At 40.0% G+C, this 22,288-nt stretch overlaps 1 long non-coding RNA gene across 1 annotated transcript; it reads left to right on the top strand.

Annotated features, from left to right (window-relative positions):
- Positions 1 to 17,154: 17,154 nt before the first annotated feature.
- LOC116239490 (uncharacterized) lies at positions 17,155 to 20,808 on the top strand. The gene is made up of 3 exons (XR_004169132.2): positions 17,155 to 17,458; positions 18,818 to 18,874; positions 20,371 to 20,808. It is a non-coding gene; the product is annotated as an uncharacterized LOC116239490 (long non-coding RNA).
- Positions 20,809 to 22,288: the final 1,480 nt, after the last annotated feature.

Genomic DNA, 22,288 nt, shown 5'->3' with positions numbered 1-22,288 from the left:
ACCTTTTGTATATAAAATTTGTGTATTAAATTATTGTACTTCGATTAAAGAATAAGCCTTCATTTGACAGAACAAACATTTAATACACCTATTTACCATGTAACTCAAATGGATTTTTCCAGTGCTTTGACATGCACTTAAGATCTGGAAGAAGAACTTAGCTCCTAAACAGCTGTATTTTGTCTCCAAGCGACACAGCAGCTGATGAAAAGTAGAAGACAACAGTGAAAAATTTACAAATATTGACCTTCAGGCCAGTGTACCTCCGTGGATCTGGAGATTTGCATCCATATGGGTTCAAACAAGCCATTTAATTCACCAGCAGTCACCACATCTCACTTTTCTCAAGGGTGTGGAAATATAAACTTGGTGGGGCCAAATCTCAGCAGAGCACTGAAGGTTTTATCTGGAGTGGAAAAACTAACTAAAGCAAATAGTTTCTTTCAGTTAAGAGCCCTTCCCTAATAACCTTTTTACCTTTTTTTTTGGATAAAGCTTCTGGGCCAGTTCTTGCATTAACACCTCTGCTTTTGAGAGATAAAAACCTGTTGTTGTTCAGAGAGTATTCAAGTACTGATTACAGAGCTGACTGGGACTAAAAGTTCTGGGAGAAAAAAAAATTCTTGTCCCAGCCCCTCAAAACAAAATAGAAACAACCAAAGGAAGCACCCCCATAGATGAACTCCAAGCCTTGTGTTGCACTGCAGAGCTGATCTCCTCACCAGGGCCAGGCCTGCTGACCTAGGTGTATGCAGACAGGCTATTCACCCCCTCCAGCAAGCCAGCACAGACCAGCTCAGGACAGGAGGCCTTCACCTGCCACAGTCATGCCATCAAGCCCAAGGTGACATACTTTGTCCTTTTCAAGACTTTTAGCTCACATTCAACAGCTCTGCTGTTGCCATGCCACTTCTGAACAGGAGACAGCTTCCCCTAGTCAGGCACAGGGTGGACATCTGTCTCAGCAGCCGCTGCTGGAGGTAGGCTGCCCTTGAATCCTGATCAATGAGGCAAAGAGGACAGAGCTTTCTGCACAGGTCAAGCTGCAGCCCCTGAGCCCAACCCTGAAGGCTGCAGGGGAAGGTGTGAATCTGAAGATGGAAGTCTTAGGGCTGTGGACCCATTAGGGAACTTCATTTTTGGGCTTGGATCATGGGGGGGGACACCCATTCGTTGTAGTACTGGTGACAAGGCATCTAAACAGCTGTGATTTGCTGCTTTGTGCAACACAGGTACTGACTGCTAGGGCTGTCTGCCTTTTTTCCATCCTCAAATTCTCTTTTGCACTGCAGTCAGTGAGAGGAGTGGGGCCAGGGGGAAGAATCTTTAACAGAGTTGGAAACATGAAGAATAATCAAAATATACTGTTTTCAGAAGTCACCCAAAGGATGTAGGAAGCTGACAAAACAGGCCTCTGAATTCTTTTCTATGGCAACTCTATGATATGCCCAGAAATTCAACACTTATTTTTGAATCTCAATTTTCTCTTTTTTTTACTGAAAAATTCCTTTTGGGAAAATCATTTTAGATTTATTTTTCTGCACAATAGATCAAGAGCAAAAAAATGTAAATACTAACATGACGTGAATGATATTGGGAAAGAAAAATAAATAAATATATGGTAGTTAAGACAGCATTAGCCTGCTAGATAAACAACACTACCTACTTCCTAGTTATCTCATAATTACGCTCTGCTTTCCAGACAACTGCGGTTAAACAGATGGTGCGATGATGTGTGAGCATTTTACCTACAAATCACATCATGGTAAAAAATGATTGCCTCTAAATCAATTTCCTCTCAGTGCTCTTTCCAAGACTAAGCCAATTTTAAACTAATCCATTGGAAATCTTGCAGCCTGTATTAAAATCCAGGGTGGAGCTGAGCAGGTGTGATTTGTTTGATGTAGGTGAACCCTGTGCATCCAGGAAGGGTCAGCACTGAAACATGACCTCTGTTTAGGAATGCTATACATTTCTATGTTTGGACAAACCAACAGCTCTGTATAAAACTCTGTCTGCATTACTCTATAACTAGAAATTTTAAAACACTGATAGCACAATTACAGTTCATCTTAAGTATACAGTATGCAGTATCTCCACGCACTAAGAACAGCAGTACGTGTTTCATAGCAGTGTTGTGGTTTTTCTGCTCAGTCTAATGCCCTATGTACCCTCTCCTCTCCTCTCCTCTCCTCTCCTCTCCTCTCCTCTCCTCTCCTCTCCTCTCCTCTCCTCTCCTCTCCTCTCCTCTCCTCTCCTCTCCTCTCCTCTCCTCTCCTCTCCTCTCCTCTCCTCTGCTCTCCTCTCCTCTGCTCTCCTCTCCTCTCCTCTCTCCTTATTTATTTTCTCTGTGCAGATCTCTGGTTTCTCATTTGGCCTGTTCGCCTTTTTTTCTTTTCATTTATTATTTCTGTAACAAGAGGACAAGCAAAACTGAAAGGCCATGTTGTTCACCGTTGTGTTAAACTTTTTAGCCATTCGACATAAACTGAGATATCTTTAAAAAAAATGAGTCTATGCAAAAGAATGTGATCATACGGATCAGATTAGTAACTTCAGCAAGGTATGGACTGTTGATTCTAAACCAACACTGAACAATTGCTTCTATTTTGGAGACAAGAGATATTACAGGAACCTTATATATTATTTTGCCACAGAGGAAGTACTGGTGTTTTTGTGTCCAAGATTACTAAACTATTTTTGTGCAGAAATTTGTGTCATGAAATTTCATTATCTGATACGATTCTCTCTCTTTTCATATGCAATATCAGAATGAGCACATAAGTTTCTTCTGAACAATGTAGCTGTTGGTCTCTGTGTAGTATTTTCTTCTGCTACTATAAACCAGAATTTAGCAATTCTTTACATTGCTAAAAACAAAGCATTAAGAATAAAGACTTGTGAAGTGGACCCCAAGAATCTGAAAGTATGCTATTCTAGCTACAATGAATCAAGAGATGAGAAAGAAACCACAAATAATGCAATGAGTACGAAGATGATCAGGGGACTGGAGCACCTCCCCTATGAGGACAGGCTGAAAGAGCTGGGCTTGTTCAGCCTGGAGAAAAGAAGGCTGTGGGGTGACCTCATTGCAGCCTTTCAGTACCTAAAGGGAGCCTACAAACAGGAGGGGAATCAACTCTTTGAAAGGGTAAATAACAGCAGGACAAGGGGAAATGGTTTTAAGCTGAGGGAAGGGAGATTTAGGTTGGATGTCAGGGGGAAATTCTTTACGGAGAGAGTGGTGAGGTGCTGGAACAGGCTGCCCAGGGAGGCTGTGGATGCCCCGTCCCTGGAGGTGTTCAAGGCCAGATTGGATGGGGCCCTGGGCAGCCTGGTCTAGCATTAGGTGGGATGGTTGGTGGCCCTGCGTGTGGCAGGGGTTGGAGATTCATGATCCTTGAGGTCCCTTCCAACCCTGGCAATTCTATGATTCTGTGATTCTATGATTCTGTGATTCTGTGAATAGTCTGAACAGAAAAATAGATGTTCATAACGTTTATGTACAAGCACATTTCTAATTGCTTGCAGTGTTCAAATTAAAAACAAAACAATAACAAACCAAAACAACTGTGTGGTAGAATATTTCAAAGATTAAGTACTAGCCTTATGCAAAAATAAAGGGTTTTTATTGCATATTTCATGTTTTTACAATAATCTGCCATTGATGCCTGTCAGGCAAAGACACATGCTACATGGTTGGTTAGATTTTCCTGTGAAATCACTATTTTATCACTTAGTCAACTCAGCTTAAATATACTTCCTTCCTGATTTTGGAAGATATAATAGCAGAATTCATCTCATAAAATTGCCTAAATACTTAGGAAATTGGGATATACCAACCTGTGCTTAGTCTTGGAAACAACAAAATTGGTAGCAGTATCTTTCATTATCAATATAATCAAATGATTTGTAACATTTATGGCATTTAACATATGTATGATACTCTTTACAGTGTACATGGCCCATTAGGAAATTGGTCACTTTGTCCTGAAGATACATTTTCTCGTACCTACAAATAGTGTGCTTTGGTGAAGACAGTAGGCAGAATCTTGATGATGCTTTCTTGTGTGATTTGTCCAAATGTGCATTTATATAAATTTGATAATTCAGATACGTGAGTATTCTGAGAGACATATTCAAGAAGAAATACTTTCATTGAACATAGTCTGAAAAGTTATCTGAAAGAAAAAATATATTTAGAACTAGTTAAAATGTACTTTAATACTAATGGAGAAAATCTTTAATACTGATGGAGCAAATCTGAGAAGATCTGGAATTTGCTCGTTTACAGTATGTACTGTCTCGATAACTTTAAAATACTTGAAAATGTTTATTTTCCATTGAATAAATCTACATGAATATATATCCTTTTCCTCAGAAATTTTATGCTTGTGACTGTGTCTTAGCATGCAATCATAGACCAACAGGTTATTAACGACTTGTTACAGCCAGAGAGATAATCTGTGCAATGCTGTGCATCTCCCAAAAGCTGCTTCTTGAAGGAGGTGTTGCAGGAATAGAGTCTCTAATTTTTTCTTTCCCAGATCCTGGTTCAGAAGGCCTGAGGGACCTGCAGGGTGACAGCTGAGCCACTGAGACACGTGGGAGCCACCCTGGTCCCTTTCAGCACCTTCTGGGTCATGAGGGACTGCCCATGACAAGTATCACACCCCAGCTCCTTCACACTGATGGTTTCTCAGCAGGTTTCCAGCCAGTGGGACACAATTGTGCCAATTCAACATGCCTAGCCCATGGGTTTAAGTAGCCACAGGGAGCAGTCTCAGTCCATGCCTTCCCCCTGGTGACTTGCTTTTGTCCTTTGTGGTAAGGCAAGCTTGGTTTCAAAATTTCAAGGAACATGGCAGCTTATGAGCTTCTGTGAGCTTTTCTGTGGAAGAAAGAATAGAACAGCCACGTCAGATGGAAATGAGGGTCTGCCTACCCAATGCAGGGCCTTCCGCCCTCCCAGAGCTTGTTACTTTATTTACAAAACTACAATGTGATATACATTTTTAGAGGTAGAAAAGCTCACTAAGGGTGATTTATACCGCTTAAAATGGACAGTCTCTGATTGTGTTTATTACTAATTCCTCATTACTTATGATTATCTATATAGTGTGCCTTACTATTACATGTGAACGTAGTTAGTAGGCTACAATGAGTGCATTTAGCAACCACTGCATTACTACCAGCAAAGCACTTCTTATTAGATTGTCAGATGCCCCTCCTGAGCACAGAGCACTGCAGTAAGTGACTCTCTGATATCCTTTTGTGTGCCTCAGCAGGTACCAATCTGATTTCCATTTTATGATGACCTGTGTGAGTCAGAAGGCAAGCTCATCAAAGGTCCTGGGCTCTGCTGATTAGTGCGCATGCAACTCTAACATTTTGTTACCGTTCTAAAGTATTTTTCTACTGTTTGTTAGTACTTCAAACAGGCACATTCTGGTTTTGAGCTTTTACAGTAATAAGTTGATTACTGTTTATAAGGCCCTCACTGTTGCTTGGAGACAAATGCCTGTAAAACACACCTGGTGGAAGTTTCTCCTATTGTACTTCCCTTGCTTGTTTGCTACCTTGCTCCTGTTCAAGCATAGTTGGAAGTAGTATTTATGGCTGCAGACGTTAGGGTGCTGTTTGCCCTCAGCTCCTCCTTCCCAGCAGCTTCTGCAGCTTGTCTCACCTCTGTATGGGTAGATCATAGAACAGATCCTCCTGTTGATCACATGAGGAATGAGCGTGTGATTTGAGACAGCCAGCACAGCTTCACCAGGGTAAGGTCATGCCTAACCAATCTGATGGCCTTCTATGATGGAGTGATGGCATCGGTGGACAAAGGGAAAGGCGACCGATGTCATTTACTTCAGCAAGGCCTTTGACATGGTCCCCCACCACATCCTTATCTCCAAAATGGAGGGATGTGGATTTGATGGGTGGACCACTTGATGGATAAGAAACTGCTTGAAAGGCCGCAGACAGAGGGTGGTCATCACTGGCTCTATGTCCAGGTGGAGGCTGGTAACGAGTGGCGTCCCACAGGGGTCTGTCTTGGGACCGGTGCTCTTTAACATCTTTATCAATGACATCGATGACGGAATCGAGTGCACCCTCAGCAAGTTTGCTGACGACACCAAGCTGAGTGGTGCGGTTGACATCGTGGAAGGAAGGGATGCCATTCGGAGGGACCTTGAGAGGCTTGAAAGGTGGGCCTGGGTGAACCTGATGAGGTTCTACAAAGCCAAGTGCAAGGTTTTGCACTTGTGCCAGAGGAATCCCAGACATCTGTACAGACTGGAAGGAGAGGTCCTTGAGAGCAGCCCTGCAGAGAAGGACCTGGGGGTCTTGATAGATGAAAAACTTAATATGAGCCAGCAGTGTGCCCTTGCAGCTCGGGAAGCAAATTGTATCCTGGGCTCCATCAGAAGAGGGGTGGCCAGAAGGGACAGTGATTATCCCCCTCTACTCTGCTCTTGTGAGGCCCTACCTGGGGCCTCACAGGGAGCAGGGCTTGCTCAGCCTGGAGAAAAGAAGACTGTGGGGTGACCTCACTGAAGCCATTCAATACCTAAAGGGAGCCTATAAACAGGAGGGGGATCAACTCTTTGAAAGGGTAGATAACAGCAGGACAAGGGGAAACAGTTTTATGTGGAAGGAGGGAAAATTTAGGTTGGACATCAGGAAGAAGTTCTTTACAGAGAGAGTGGTGAGGTGCTGGAACAGGCTGCCCAGAGAGGTTGTGGATGCCCCGTCCCTGGAGGTGTTCAAGGCCAGACTGGATGGGGCCCTGGGCAGCCTGGTCTAGTATGTGAAATGTGGAGGTTGGTGGTCCTGCATGTTGCAGAGGGGTTAGAGATTCTTGAGGTCCCTTACAACCCTGGCAATTCTGTGATTCTGTGTGATTCTGTCTCTGGTCCCACAGGAGTCTCAGTATAATGCTTGAGGTTTGTATCTGATGCTTTCTTAAGCTTACACCATCTTGCAGGATCAGTGGTAGGAGTTGCAGGAATTCTGCCTTGCTAGGAATTTTTGCTTTCTCCCACAGGAATCGTTGGGACTGTGAAATGGACGTTTTCACTGCCAGGGTATAATGCACAAGTTGTTTTTGAGAGAGCATACCGCTATGGTCTACATTTGAAAAAAATCCCATGCAAATAGGGTGTCTAGTATCTGAGGGCTTCAGCATGTTTTGGTATGTGCTTGGGCATGTGGTCAGAGTGAGATGAAGCATCAACATGAGTTATTATGCTAAGACTGGTATTATAGCAGCCCTTAGAGAAGAAATTTACACTAACGCCTGCTGCATTTCACAAAGAGAGTTACTGGCTTGCTGTAATGGTCACACCAGTGGCATGTGTGCTCCAGGTCAAATGCTTTATATACAAAATGTGTTTTTTTCCTTCATAGTTCTTTAAAAATAAATTAGAAGTACAAGGATCCAGGTCTGTCACATATCCACATACTTCCTACAAGTTTAAATATGACGTATGTATGCCAGCAGCAAATTAATGTTGTCTTGCTTATTTTTTTCTAATATGAATTTCTCTCAGGTCACAATTGCAGCTTTCACTCAGAACAATGGCTGAGTTCACTTATATGTGTGCAATTATCTCACAAGTTTAGATGTTGACTGTTGCCATAATAAGCAACATTTTCATCCTTTTGATTTCCCCTTCTTTTCAAAGCTATGTAAATGTAAACTCAGTCTTATTACCTGAGATAACATGAGTAATAGGCTCTGGTGTGGTTGTTTAGGTGAGAAGGCAAATACAGGGGGAAAAAGACAATCAGGCATGCATGTTTTCCTTACATAAGCACAAGCAGAAAATAATATGAAAGATTCAAGCAGTATAGATGGTAAAAGAAAATTACTCTCCATGAAATAACTTCAAAAACATCACTGTGCTTTATTTCTAATGAATACAGAAAGGAACATAAATTTGGAAAAAAACCCATACATCATAGTTCCCAACTTTCAGAAAGATACAAATATGCAATTTGAAGCTCATAGCGCTCTGAAAGAGTTCAAGACAGCTTCAAAATAAATGCAGACAATACATTATCTTAAGCACTCACAAAAAAAAGCCTTTTTTTGATGTGCAAAGTGGATCTGCAGTATCTGCGAAGGATCTTGAGATGAATTTTTAAAAGAGCACAGTTACAGAGAACTGCATTTAATTCTGCACTTTCTTTGTCGCTTATTGCTCCTGAAAGAGTTGTTTTCTTAAATATGTTGGTGCTCATTTTGTAGTGCTGATTACATGATGAACAAGGCTCTTCTTCAGGAATCTAAAGATGGGTTTCTATTCCCTTTAGCTAAGCAGTGAAATTGCCTCCATTGGTTTTCATGGCCACAGGCTCAGTTCCTCTGCTTTCTAGAGGGAGGTCTGTGTGCCACAAGAAAGGGCTTCCAACAATATAGCACCAGTGTATTTCCTGAGCCATTAGCTCATTTGTGTTTCACAGAGATGATGGACTATTATCATAAACTCTTTATGAGGCCTCAGCCTCCCTGGAGAGTTGAACTCTTTCACTCAAACTGGCGTCTTTACTCCTTTGCTAACAGACAGCAGGCTGCCAGCCTGTAACACAGGGGAAGTCCATAGGAAGGAATTTTATTCAGGTTTTATTCTGTTTTATTTTTCATATCTGTTTTTACTGACTACTATTACAATGTGTAATAGTAAACAAAATAAAATTTTGTCTACTGAGAGGATATACGAATTATTTCCTTCTTTTCAGGGGGAAAAAAAGAGTCTCGCTCTTAATTTCACTTGCAGTAATAACTGTCCCACAGATTGTTGTCCCTGCAATGAGTCACAACATAATTGGCATTGCACAGCTGTGATCAGCTGTGATCACGAGTCAAGCGTACATAGCTCCAACACAATAACTACATCACGATGTCGCACATAACAACAAATTCAGTTTTACAATTTTATCTGCAAATTCCACTGATTTTAGCACATAGAAGAGAGATTTCAGAGTAGTCTGTGCTTGTAGATATTTCAGTGTAAAAAAATTGCTTTTCTGCTCTCTGTACTATTTCATGTCTGAGACACATCAATTGTTTATTACACAAAGCCATGCTAGGTATTGTGTCAGCTGTGCAGAGAAGATGGTGATAATAATAACCATCCTTTTCACCAGGGCTTGTCTTGTTGTTTGTGGTCATTTAAGCTGCTAGACACAAAAAATAATATTGCTGTCAGTGAGAAAAGAAATGCCAAGCAGCAAGTTGCAATATATATATAAAATCCTAGTGATGCCATTGTCTGGCAATACCCAAAGTCCAAAGCCTTACTATCAGATTGAAATTTTCCTTCCTCCAATGATATGTCAAAATATTAATCTGTCAGGAATCAAATGTTTTGCCATGGAGTAGGAGTAGAGCCAAAAGACTGACAAGTGTGAGTTTAAATAACAAACTGTAGCAATCATTTCTATTGATTGCCAGAACCTTTCGGGAGTCCTCTTTTAATTAACGCTGCAGTTCTTCTACTGCCTTGAGAATTGTTATGGCAATATTTACTGCTGTAATTGAATTGAAAGCATCTGTAGTGGAGAAGGAGACGTGCCATGGCTGATCTTTGCACTGCTTTTGTTACATGAATATAAGTACCACTTCAGCTCAAGCAAACTCTTGTGAGAAAAATGTGCTCCTGAGTCAAAAATCCCGGCCATCTGGAGGGCACAGTTCAGTGCCACTGATCTGCCAGCACACTGTCTCTGAAGTGGCTGCAAAATAGTTTTTTGACAAAATAAGTACGAGAGCCTTCTTATAAACTGGAGGAAGAAAAAAGAAAAATGAAAGAAGGGACAGAAAAAATCCCATCTCACATCATAATCAATATCTTGATCACTGTGATAGTAATATCGTTGGCTTACATACACTGAATTCTCTTTACATTTTGTATAATTTGAAAAAAATATATATCTTTTTGAAGATTTTTTTTTTAATTAATGTTTTTTCTTGAAATTCTCTCTTCTGTTTTTCTATCTTCATCGTACGTTCTTCAGAAATACTGCACTTTCACAGTTAGATTTGAGGGCTAGTATTTACCACAGCTACAGATACAGTTGTCACATATTCAAATAAGAATTAATTTGGACATTGCAAGGCCCACATTCAGCTTCATCACATAGATTGCAAAGTTTGAGCAAGATTTATGGTTTAGCTGTAAAAGGACAGTAATGGTTCAGACTAACAGAATGACCAAGTATGAAACTGCTGAATTAGACTGAAAATCTAATTCAAATCTGAAATAGTTTTAATGACATCAATAACTGTTCTCTGAATTTATGTCAATGAATACATGGGAAACTTCTCTTTTCTTTGTACCCTATCTGGTACCTGGGAATGAACATTCGTACTAGGAAAACTGACAAATTTGGAGACAAGCTTCCACTCCTGCAGCTTCTCACTGTGTGTGGAATGGTGAAGTAGGACTTTCTTAATAAACATTATTTTTGACAAATCTTTCTTCCAAAGAAATCTTCGCCTTTATTTTGAAAAATGCAGATAAAAGCTATTTTACTGATGAAAAATAACTGATTAGTTTCATTTTCAGTGAAAATTAAAGCTTTCAAAAGAAGAAAAAGAAAAAAAAAAAAAAAGACCCACCACCAATCAACCAGAAACAAACATGATACAAAAATATATCCAGATAAAGACAGATTTCAATTTTCGTAACGATTAGGTTATAATTAAACATGGGACAAGAACAATTAAAGAGAAGATTTCAAGTCATTCACAATTATAACTTTGATATGGTTTAGGAAAGATGAAAATCTAGGCTAGACTGTGCTTGATCACATCTGGAAATAAATCTGCTATACCAAATTAGTGTGACAATTAGTAAAAAAGTTACCTGCATGCCTTCCTCTGGAAAGAAAAAATGGCTTTAGAAATGCATGCATGGGAACTGAAAGACTTGAGAGGCAGCAGAGCTTTCAATTACTCTACTAGAGGCACTAGACATTTGAAAAGAAGCCACAAACAAATTTTGTCCCTGGCCCCAGTAGAAGACTGTATCACTAGAATAACACTGTAGTGTAAAGAACACGTGATTTTAATATATCAGCTGTACACAGAAATGGCTTGAAATGGTTATACAGACTTGATCTATCTACTATTTGGCCTCTGTAATACTATCGCTTTTCTCTCAATAGTTACACGCATCATTCAGATCTCAAAGCATGAGCTTTTTTCTTTGCCACGTTTTTTCTTTTTCTCACTAACAACCACATGGATTCTTGTTTCTGTCTTTCAGTGAAGATCCTTTTAATGCCTTTGGGTGTAAGCAGAACAGTGAGGTGAATCAAATATAAAACTCTACACTCGTGTAGATTGTCAGTTCCAGAAGGAACATGTGTTTAAGGAAATAAGGACATATATGTGAATATTTTATATACCATTATAACTCAAAATAATATCAATGTTTCAATAAAAATAATTTTGAATGTTTAATACGCAATATAGTGCATATTACACAAGTTCTACAAATTATATAGAAATATATTTTTAATTTACTGAAATTTCTTTATTAATTAACAGTAGGATTAGGCAGTTATCAGTGCAGCATTTTTTGGATAATGCACATAAGGCTCCAGCTCACTTGGGGCTGAAGCATCTCCCCTTTGAAGACAGGCTGAGGGAGCTGGGCTTGTTCAGCCTGGAGAAAAGAAGGCTGTGGGGTGACCTCACTGCAGCCTTTCAGTACCTAAAGGGAGCCTAAAACAGGAGGGGAATCAACTCTTTGAAAGGGTGAGTGACAGCAGGACAAGGGGAAATGGTTTTAAGTGGAGGAAGGGAAAATTTAGGTTGGATGTGAGGAGGAAGTTCTTTACAGAGAGAGTGGTGAGGTGCTGGAACAGGCTGCCCAGAGAGGTTGTGGATGCCCCGTCCCTACAGGTGTTCAAGGCCAGATTGGATGGGGCCCTGGGCAGCCTGGTCTAGTATGAAATGTGGAGGCTGGTGGCCCTGCATGTTGCAGGAGGGTTGGAGCTTCATGATCCATGAGGTTCCTTCCAACCCTGGCCATTCTGTGTTTCTGTGTGATTCACTTATTTGTTAATAATATGAATTATCTGCTCAGAGTTTACTACACTAAAATTAGAATTTAATAAATAGCAGAAATTCCAAAATGAAATGATTTACAACCTTTCTGCTGCCTGATGTACAATACAGTGATATACAACAGGATCTGGTAGAGCACAAGCACTTTGTTGTTCAGCTAAGCAATTTGCTTGGATCCTTAGAGGAACCCACTTCAATCTTCTCCTTCTGTGATAAAAAGTATCTGTTGCCTTAGAAAAGGTCCTTTTGTGCTGTAAATGGCACTGCAGAGTAGATGAAATGGAAGCCATCTGAACCTTGTATCTGCAGTGAAATGAATCATTTTATCCTATGTTTCTTAATGCTGCTTACTACCATAGTCTCAGCGTAGCCTACAATCACAGATGAGTTTCCCTTCTCAGCTGCCTGACAATATTTTGCAAACTTCATAATTATTTAGCTCAGTATTTAGAGAAGCCATCTCTAAATTTAGTCCTAATTATCTAAGTACCTCACCTGAGATGCTCAAGTCTTATAACTACCAGATACTTGTGACTTCCTCTGGCTTCAGCTGTACTGACTAATTATCATCTATGAAAAGAGAGCCAGGTTGTCTGAGGCTGGGAGCCCAAAACAAGGAATGTATTATTAGTAGCCCATTGTGATTGCTTTCTTAGTATAAAACAAAAATCCACAAAGTTTCAGTCTGGAATCAATTTCTACCATAGACTGCATTGATCCTAACTTTGCTAAGTTTATAGCTGTTGAAATTCTTATTGCTAACCTCATCCTTTGAAACAATGCATGTCGTTCTTTCTTTTATATATACACAAGCTGCATGGTGAAAATAGTACTGCAATCCCTTCCAAAAGACAGGATGTGCCAGGCAAGCTGAATTCTTACATATGCCGTATATGTCAGTATGATAGTCTTCACATGTATAACATCAAAAAAGTTCCCAAAAAACTCCAGAGAATTCCTCTGATTGACATTTGTTTTCATACTGGGCAAACAAAAATCAACAAATATATTTTAAGAAAGATTGGCTCTGCATTTACATTTAAACCAATGTAAAGAATCAGAAAAATTTGGACTTTGCCTTTGAGGAATACCAGAATAATACTCTACGATGTAGAATATATTACTTCCATAAAAAGGCATTTGATTAGAGATTATAAATGCTTGACTGTAAATGGAACTTTTCTCATAGGACATGACTGACAGGTAGTGAACATTAACTTTCATGTCTTTTTTTCTTTTCCTTTTTCACCATCATGCAACAAATACTTGAGTGCCTGGGAGATACAATCTGGTTTCTGGATGGTCTCATATTAGAGTTCAGGAGAACTAGAGTATTGTGCAGAAATATTTCCCACCTCCCCCCTCCCTGCCAAGCCCTCCTATGTCCCAGAAACTTGTTAGGTTCGATGAAAGCTCATTTGAATGCCTAACTTGTCTGTGCCCAGTACTGTGTTGAACACAGTGACTCTGGGAAGCTAGAAGCACACTTTGTTGGGTTGCAGCCCAGGCATGCCTTGGGCTGTGCTGAACCTGATCCTAAGGGGTAGGACTGACTCCTGCCAAAAACATCAGCTTCCATGTCCTTTTTCCTTTGAAGACTAATTACACAAGCCTATTTATTCTACTTGAGCCTTAGCACTTTGGGTCTGCTAGGAGGAAGAGATTCCTTGAATGCATCCCCTGGGCCCATACTAGGTCTTCCATTTGCTCTGTGTGGTGCTATGCCAGAGGCAACAACCCCACACAGAGCACTGGGGAAGTACAGAAAAGCATTGGTAGTTGGTTCATGCGAGCCAGATGAGGACAACTGCTAGTAAACTGGAGTTCATAAAGCCTTTTTGTTTCCTGGCAAAGAGACTGGTTCTTCTTTGCTCTACATTTTCTCTGAGCAGCTATACCCCCTTCATGCAGGGCATGCCTGCACCCCTTTCTCTTTGATCTGTAGATTACTTTCTAGAAGGTGTGGCTTCATAATCTGATTTTAGTTATCCAATTAGGTAGTGCTAAGAATCTCCATCTTAAGATACCTACATTTCTCTGCAAGCTGTTACAGAGAATTTAGGCTCTTGAATGAAGGTATGTTATTATGTATCAAGCAGTCAAACTGGTTGAAAATAGATGTTACATGTGCTCTTTGATGCCCAGAAGAATGGAGATTGAATCACAGTTATGATTTATTACCCAGAAATTTACTTCAAGAAACAATTAACACAGAACATCCTAAGTTGGAAAGGACCCACAAGGATCATTGAGCCCAGCTCCTGGCTCCACAAAGGACCACCCGAAATTTAAATCCTACGTCTGAGAGCGTTGCCCAAATGTTCTCTGAACTGTGGCACCTCATGGCCATGACTGCTGCCCCTGGACAGCCTGTTTGTGCCCACCAACTTATAGTGCAGAAACTTTCTCTAATACCCAACCGGATCCTCACCTGACAGAGCTCCAAGTCATTAATGTTGGAAAAGAATGAATTGTTGAAAAGAAATTTGACTTCTGGCTTACTGTTCTCCTTTCTGCAGTTTTAATTCAGTTCAAAATAAGTAAAGAGAGAATTATTTCAGAGCAACCGAAGAGCTTCATATGGGCAAGGATGTCAGTGAAGAATTCTCTTACAGCATCTGGTAACAAAGAGAAGTAAATGGCTGCACCAATTCCTGGTGTGCAGTACCTTACGATACTGTTATTAGAGAATAAGTAAATGACAAAGTTGAAGTGGCTGCAACTAATGTCTGGAAATTTACAGAAATGAAGGCTTTGACAGATGCTCCTATGGCCAAACACTGAAAGATCTTGAGACAAGAAAAAATCATAGACATTACTGTCTCTTTTTGAATTAAGAGAGTATGTTTGTATTCTTGGTAACAGTAAAGCACTGAAGCAACCTACTGGAGGGCCTAAAGGAACTCATATGTTGAAGATCAGCTGGGGAATTGCAGATCTAATGATGATAGCCATATCCAGGGAGGTAGCAAGAGTGGCACTGAAGCTGAGGAGCAGTATAAGCAAAGAAAAAAATGCCTTCTTTTTCTTAGATTTGCTAAGTCTATGTTTGGACACGTTCCTTGGACTTATAAGAAAGTTAGTAAACTTTCCTTCTCTGAAGTCTTTATGTAGTTTTATTACTTATTTCAGTGGTTTACTCTTCAATATTATCTCTTTGCCTTCTTATTAAACTCACATTCATTCAGGCCTCTTTGACCTCTGGAGGTACTCCTCATGCCTTATGCTTTCATTTCCCAGGTTTCAGACAGGGAGGTTTAAAGCACAGGTGTTTTTAAGCTTTCAAAATAAGCTGCTAGTGCTTGTACTGACTTCCTTTCCAGCACTAGTGAGTATAATCAAGTTATGATTGCTACTGCCTAGGCAACCGAAAACTTCCAGTTCGTCATTATCTCTCATAATGAGATCTAAATCAGAATTAACTACTGCATGAGCAGTACAACACCTTTTGCACTGAATTATTACTCTGCATTTTTAGGAACTCTTACTAAAGTCTTGCACAGAATGTTCCCCTCCTTGCACTTGGTCTTAGAGAAGATCTGTGTGGCTACAGCACAGTGTTACCCTGAGCTGTATTTGATGATGCAGTACTTTCCCCTGAATTTGTGAGTGCTTTCCTGGCTGTGTGGTTTTGTGGCTGAATCCAGCATCACTGAAATCAGTACAAAGATTTTATGACTAGTGGGAGTTTGATCCTACCTGGCATTCTGGAAGCCAGGTAGTCAAAAATATACAAAAAATTTACAGGTAATTTGAAATAACTCATAATGCCTACTAATCTAACACATAGCTGAATTAATCTGACAGGGAAATAAGTTTCTTTCTGATGAAATGTCAGTGTTAAGTCCTTTTGCAATACTACTTTATGGCTTTACACGCACATTTTTTTACCTCTCTACAAGTTTTCCTTGTTCACTTGATCATTACTTACACAAACAGATGCAGTATACTAAGGGCAACTTTGATGGCAAATGTGCCTCACTTGGATACCCAATCAGGAAGCTACAGCAGCATACTGGAGAAGACGGATGGAATGAGCTCTGAAGAAAACAATACGGGGGGAGTAGTAATGTTGGTGAAGATTAGCAGTGATTCAAATGAACAATGTGTTTAGTGAGCATTCACTGGGGAGTGTACGTGAAGATATCAAAAGACATCAGGAACATGTCTTAATTTCTTCATTTGCTGTAAATCTTTGCTATTTACATCCTTGCTGCAATTTGTAGCTTATTCCCCTACTCCAGCAGTGATGATAGAGACAAGGGAAAATCCCTTAGGATAAAATTTACTTTAGCTCAGGATTAAGGAAGGGGGTTGTTGCCTTACAGCTTGTTGTTATGGTGGTAGGAATAGATCTGTCTGTACACGCTTTCTGCAGCAGTTGACTTCCACTCAGTTATCCACATCTACATCAGTCTAAGGGGAGATAAGTAACTGAATGGGAACATCTATGAATGCATTTCAAATTTCAAGCATATGCTTTTTCAGTTTCAGGAGCAGCTAGATCTAGAACTGCAGGTGAGATGAGACGGCTCACTGCCTGCAGTCCCTAAGACAGGAAAAAAAATCTGTTTTTGAAATGCTGTGTTCATCTTCAAAGGCAGAAGACACATTCTAAAATTGAACCTAGGAGTGCCAGGAACCCAGGGCCTGGAAATCTAGTTTCAGCTGTAGATGATGAAATTTCAAGGAATAATGAGGCTATATGTAATGAGGAGAGCTGGGGGTGGTGGGAATCAATCTGACAGAAGATTAGAGATGTGAAGGGAACAGGGGAACAGTGTTGGAGGGGAAGGCACAGGGATGGATAGAAATACCAGGAGCCAGGGTGGAGAGGGATAGTTGGTAAGAAGTTCTCTAACTGTCATCTTTCCCAGTGAAACACTTATCCCCTGTAAGGTTTTCTTCACTTGAAAGGTGTGCTTCATCCTTGCTGTATGCTCCTGGCACTTGGTCCTTCTGAGTAGCAGCACAGATGCTTCATTTCTTATAGTTTTACTCAGAGCACTGCAAGACTTGCACAGCTGCAGTTAAGACAGCACAAAGGGAATGGTGCAGGCACACTCTTCATCTGAATCATATGTCACAGTGCAGAGGAAGCCTCTGCACCACTTGTGATATCATCAGTCCCTGCTCCAATGGTCAAGGGTGCCTTAGGATTTAGTTTGCTTTGTGAGACTTTTTTAGTTTGTTTGGTGCTTTTGAGAACAGGTGGGAATGTGATGTGGCAGCTGGATAAAGATGTGTAGACCTATTGCCATGCAGCTTGTTGGAGGAAGCTGCAGTTAGGAGCCTCTGCAGTGCCATGGAGCCCAGCCCTGAGCAACATAACCAGGAAGGTACCAAGTGTCTTCCATCAGACCCTCCAGTGGCTCAAGGGTGAGTTTTTTTCATCAACTAGAGGCCAGATAATCCTTCTACCCACCACAAGAACACGTATTTAAAAAACAATATCGCCAAAACCAAAATTTTTTCTTCTGGAGTCTTTTCAGTTAGGTGAAGCAAGCATTAACTGACAATGAAATTTTTGTTTCTTGAGGGCTTTTACCATCTGCTCTTAATGACCCTTTTGACAGCCTTGTAGAGAATTCTGACTGAGTGGGACATGAAAGAGCAAGACTGCATGAACTTTTCATGCATTACACTTTTCAAGTACTGTTCAAGTACCTCATAGATGGCAAAAGCGATATGCCTGCTGGCATTCCTCTGCAAAAAAAAATAATGGAAACTCTTTAAATATCTATCAAGGATCATCTTTGGATAGAATCTCCCTAGCAACAAGTTACAAGCAGAATACTTTCTGGTAAAAGACCGTCAAATAATGTGTTGGGGGGAAAAAGTTAAGTAATGAGACCACTGTTGTTGATCCAGTAGTTGATCACTGAAGATGAATTGCGCTGACTGGAAGGTAAGACACACAAAACTTTAGAAGTTTGAGTTCAGAAGTACAGTCAACACATGTTTTTCCTGCAGAGTTAGTATACATGACATCTGAGTCTCAATCAAAATGTGAACTTTTAACTTCTCCCAAGAGTATGGGTATTTTTTTTGCTTTCTGTCAAGGACCCTTGGGATTGATGTCCTAAAATAGGCTAAACAAACTGTTATGTTTTTTAACTGATTATAGAGATCTTTCATTATGTACAAACTAATAAAATCCCAAATACCAAACATTGCAATAGCCAGCCAAGTGCTTTCTGTCTGCTCCAACCAAACACTTTCAGTTTTATTTACTGAAGGTACTGAATGATGGTAGTTATGTTCTGTGCTCTGAACTCAATGGTTCATCTGAGCAGCAGCGTACAACATGGGTATTTGTAGAAGCAAAATCTGTATTTTGGATTGATAGCATTTGCAGTGAAAATTACTAGAATCCCTGACAACTGACAAAAAATCAGCTTATCCTGTCTGGATCTTATGGTCAGAATTAAATCTGTTTTGCTATCTCCGTTTTAAGCAGGAATGAGGACTTTAGTCCAGTCATGACAGTGATGTGATTGCAGCCTTATTTTCACGTGCAATGTGGCATCATGAGATTCATGTTCCTGTGCCAAGTCCTCAGGCTGGAGCCCAGGAATATCCCTTTTCCTCTGTTCTGTCAAGATCCATCTCAGAAAGAGAAAAAAAACTGTTAAATCTTGAAAATTACTAAATGGCTTATGGTCTAGTTTCCATTTACAGTTTGATACAATCTGAATGGCAAGCACTGTATACTGATGATAAGTGGTCTCTTCTCAGGGTGCTGTAGGGGATGTCTGTGATTTTCAACCTGAAGTCCCTGCTTGCAGTTATAAGGTCAGTCTATCTTTACAAATTTTGTCTTTGTGTTTATTTATACATTTCCAGCTAGTCATTGATTTTATAATGGCAGTGCAATGGGAGTAAGTGCCTGCCATTACCACATGCTTATTGTTTTCCTGAAGCCTAACCAAGTGAAAAGAAAGCAATCTAGCAAAATGACAGTCCTCCCTTCTCAGATGATACATTGGCTGTCCCTCCTCTTTTGGAGCTAGTTGCATCTTTTTGGCCTTCAGCAAAAACATGGAAGACTTTCTTTGGACTTAAAAGTATGTCATCTCTCTCTTGAGACCAGGTACTTTTGGAAAGGGTTCTTTTTCCCTTTAACAAGAAGGTTCAAGCAATAACAGGAAAAAATATCCAACATCTTTAGTGATACCTTGGATTTCAAGACTCTTGTGTTCAATTGCCTGAATTGCTAACTACTTCCTCTACAACCCTCAGTGAGAAACTTAGGCTAGAATCCAACTTACATTTAGATGTTCTAGTTTCTGCAGTTATCAAGGGTCTCACCACAGGCACGGGGGAGAGATAAACATGTCTAGAAGGTGAAACCTTCTAAGACTTACCCTTCAGAATCTTCAGTTCCCCATCCACAAACTGCACTTTGCTGAGTCAGAAATGTATTCTGAGGGTTAAATGCATTGAAGAATGTAAGACATTTGCACTTTGACACTACAGCTGTGTCAGTTTTGAAGACAGACCACATGGAGACTTCGCACTAAAAATGGTCAGAAAATGGTAACAGTGTGATAGAAAATGGAGTCTGGCTTGGCCTTTGCTTTTAACAATTCCTTAGGCATTTGTGATGACGGAAGGTATGGAAGATATGATGATGAAGATATGGCTGGAAGGACAGTAATTATTTATTCCAACTAAAGAAGAACTGACGTCATGTTTCTTCTTAGAAACATTCTCTTTTAGAGTACACTCAAGTAGAACACTAAAAAAGAAAGCAAATAGAGGTGCCAGCTGATCTTAAGCACTAGTGAGGGTTTACAACAGTGAGCAATAAGTGAGCGAGCTGAGTAGGAAGTAAGCAGAGTGTAGAGTGAACAACAGCTCTTCACTAGGAAGACAAGCACATTCCAGCATAACAACCTGATAGAAAAGTGTACTCTTAATTTGGAGGGAATGTCGTCATTGAAGTTTGCCTAAGAAATAAGTACTCAAAGCTCACGGGCTGACTTCATCGAAGCATGTCACCCATTAACCCCACTCCCACCCCCAGGTGCTTTGTACATCATGATATCTTTCCCCTCTGGATATTAGGGAGAAGGATTTTCTGTGTATTTGTTAGTGATAAGTGATCTTACACCAAAACTATAATTAGAAAGCCATTTTATGTCTCATTTTTTCATGCTTGTATAGTCTTTTTTACGGATTATGGTATTTGTTTCTGATTATTTTTCTTTTTTTTTTCTTTTTTTCAAGTTGATAATAGTTTCTATTATGGATTCCTGTATAAATTTTCATTGCTCATTCTGTTTCAGGTCCTGAATCTTGATCCGTGGCTTCTCCTCACTATGGATTGATCTTCAAAGATCAATTTTACTGTGGAGGATGGAAACATTCTGTAATGGGAACGGGGCTCTGAATAGCAGTGTCTTACAATGAAACCCCATAATTCTCCCTGAGTTCAGAGGCCGACAAACTATAACTGGCCACAGAGAAATGCTGTTAGTAGCCATGTGGGGCATGAATCATAGAATCACCAATGTTGGAAAAGAGCTACAAGATCATCTGCCTATCACCAATAATTCTCACTAAACCATGTCCCTCAACAGAATGTCTAAACGTTCCTTGACCATTCCCAATGTCAGTGACTCCATCACAAACCTCCTTGGTCACTCATCTGTTGGGCAAGGAAGAAGAATGAGTTGAATCACTGAAACTGACAGATCCAAATCCAAAGATTACATATGTTAAGGTTAAACAGCACTTATTCTGAAGCTTTCTGCTTTGCCAGAGTAAATCATTGTATTCTTCGGCATTCCCTCACAGTAACTATCAGAAATGCTGTATATCTGTCACATGTAATACCTTCTGGTAGGGAAAAATAGGGAGATAGTCAACAAATGGCTAGCAGGAGAGACAAAGTCCTAATTTATATGACCTTCAGTTGTCTTGGTCACAAGGCAGAGTCTGGCAGAGATGCCCTCGTGCTATTCCCAGTCTCTGCTGTGAACATAATCAGAGGTCATGCCATGAACTCTGCTGAATTTGGAGCTCTGCTGGTATTTGTTATTCCAGCAAACAGTATACTTGCCAGGCCAATGAATTAAGTAGCTCTGGGATAAAGTTGCAACAGATGAGGCTCATTAGCTCATTGTGAAATAAACAGAATGTTATGGAATAGCACCTTATTAGAAAAGGACCAACATTCCTTTTGTCCCTGCAAGTAGAATTCTCAGATAATGACATAATTTTACCAAGTCTTCCTACTCCCTGCTTCCAAAACTTATAGGTGCATAATTGCTTTGAAGTTCTTGTTCTTTAACAAGTTATGAGAGGTTGGTTTGCTTAGACATAGCTGTCAGGTCAACTTCTATTGCTTACGAAGTAAAGTAGGAAAAAGAACGAGCATTTCATTTTTATTCTTCTGAGCCACATTTCACTTTCAATCCAGACTTCTTGAAACAGAAGAGATAATCTTCATCCTTCTTAAGGATGTAGATTTTCTTGGGAAAAAGATAAAAGCTCTACATTAATAGAGGGAAGTATGCTGTTCTACTCTCTTTGGCTGCCTACAAATGGCTGTGACATTGCTAAATAAATAGCCAGTATTTGTACAAATAAGAAAAACGCCTCTCTGAAAAGTCCAAGGCATTAAGAAATGTGTTGGGAATTTGGAGGAAATATCTTTTTTCAGTAATAAACATGGGAGGTAGTTTAGGGATGGGGAGAAAGAAAGATGGACACTTTAAAAGAGTTGAAAATCAGTAAGAATTATATCAGCATAGCAAAGGAAACTTTCCAGCCTAATGACTAGAGGCGCTTCCAAAACATCCACAGATACCTATGTATTAGCTGGAAGGTAGCAGAAGAGTAAGCATGAACTGAATTAGCAGGATTTGGGGATGGAAGAAACAAAAGGCTTGCCTAGAGAACATAAATAAGAACTTAACATGGGGAAAAAATATAAGGATTGCACCAGATTTGTACTTCGGAGTGTAGTGATACAACATTTAGAATATAAAGAACGAGTGCACACATTTGAATGCTGCTGAGGGTCTAGGAAATACATAGGGAGGATAAGTGATCGTCATTATTGAGAGGCAAATTAACTCTCTTCTCTGAGCAACATGAAGATGATCAAGGTTATTATAGCAGGGGAAAGGACTAAGTGATTCAGTGCATCTGCTCTACTGCTATCACTAAAAAACAAATCATTCTTGTCTGTTCTAATCA

Source organism: Phasianus colchicus, chromosome Z, assembly GCF_987193195.1.
Source record: "Phasianus colchicus chromosome Z, bPhaCol1.hap1.1, whole genome shotgun sequence".
Lineage (NCBI taxonomy): Eukaryota > Metazoa > Chordata > Aves > Galliformes > Phasianidae > Phasianus > Phasianus colchicus.
Note: the sequence above shows the minus strand (reverse complement) of the source record. Positions and strands in the feature narration are given on the sequence as shown.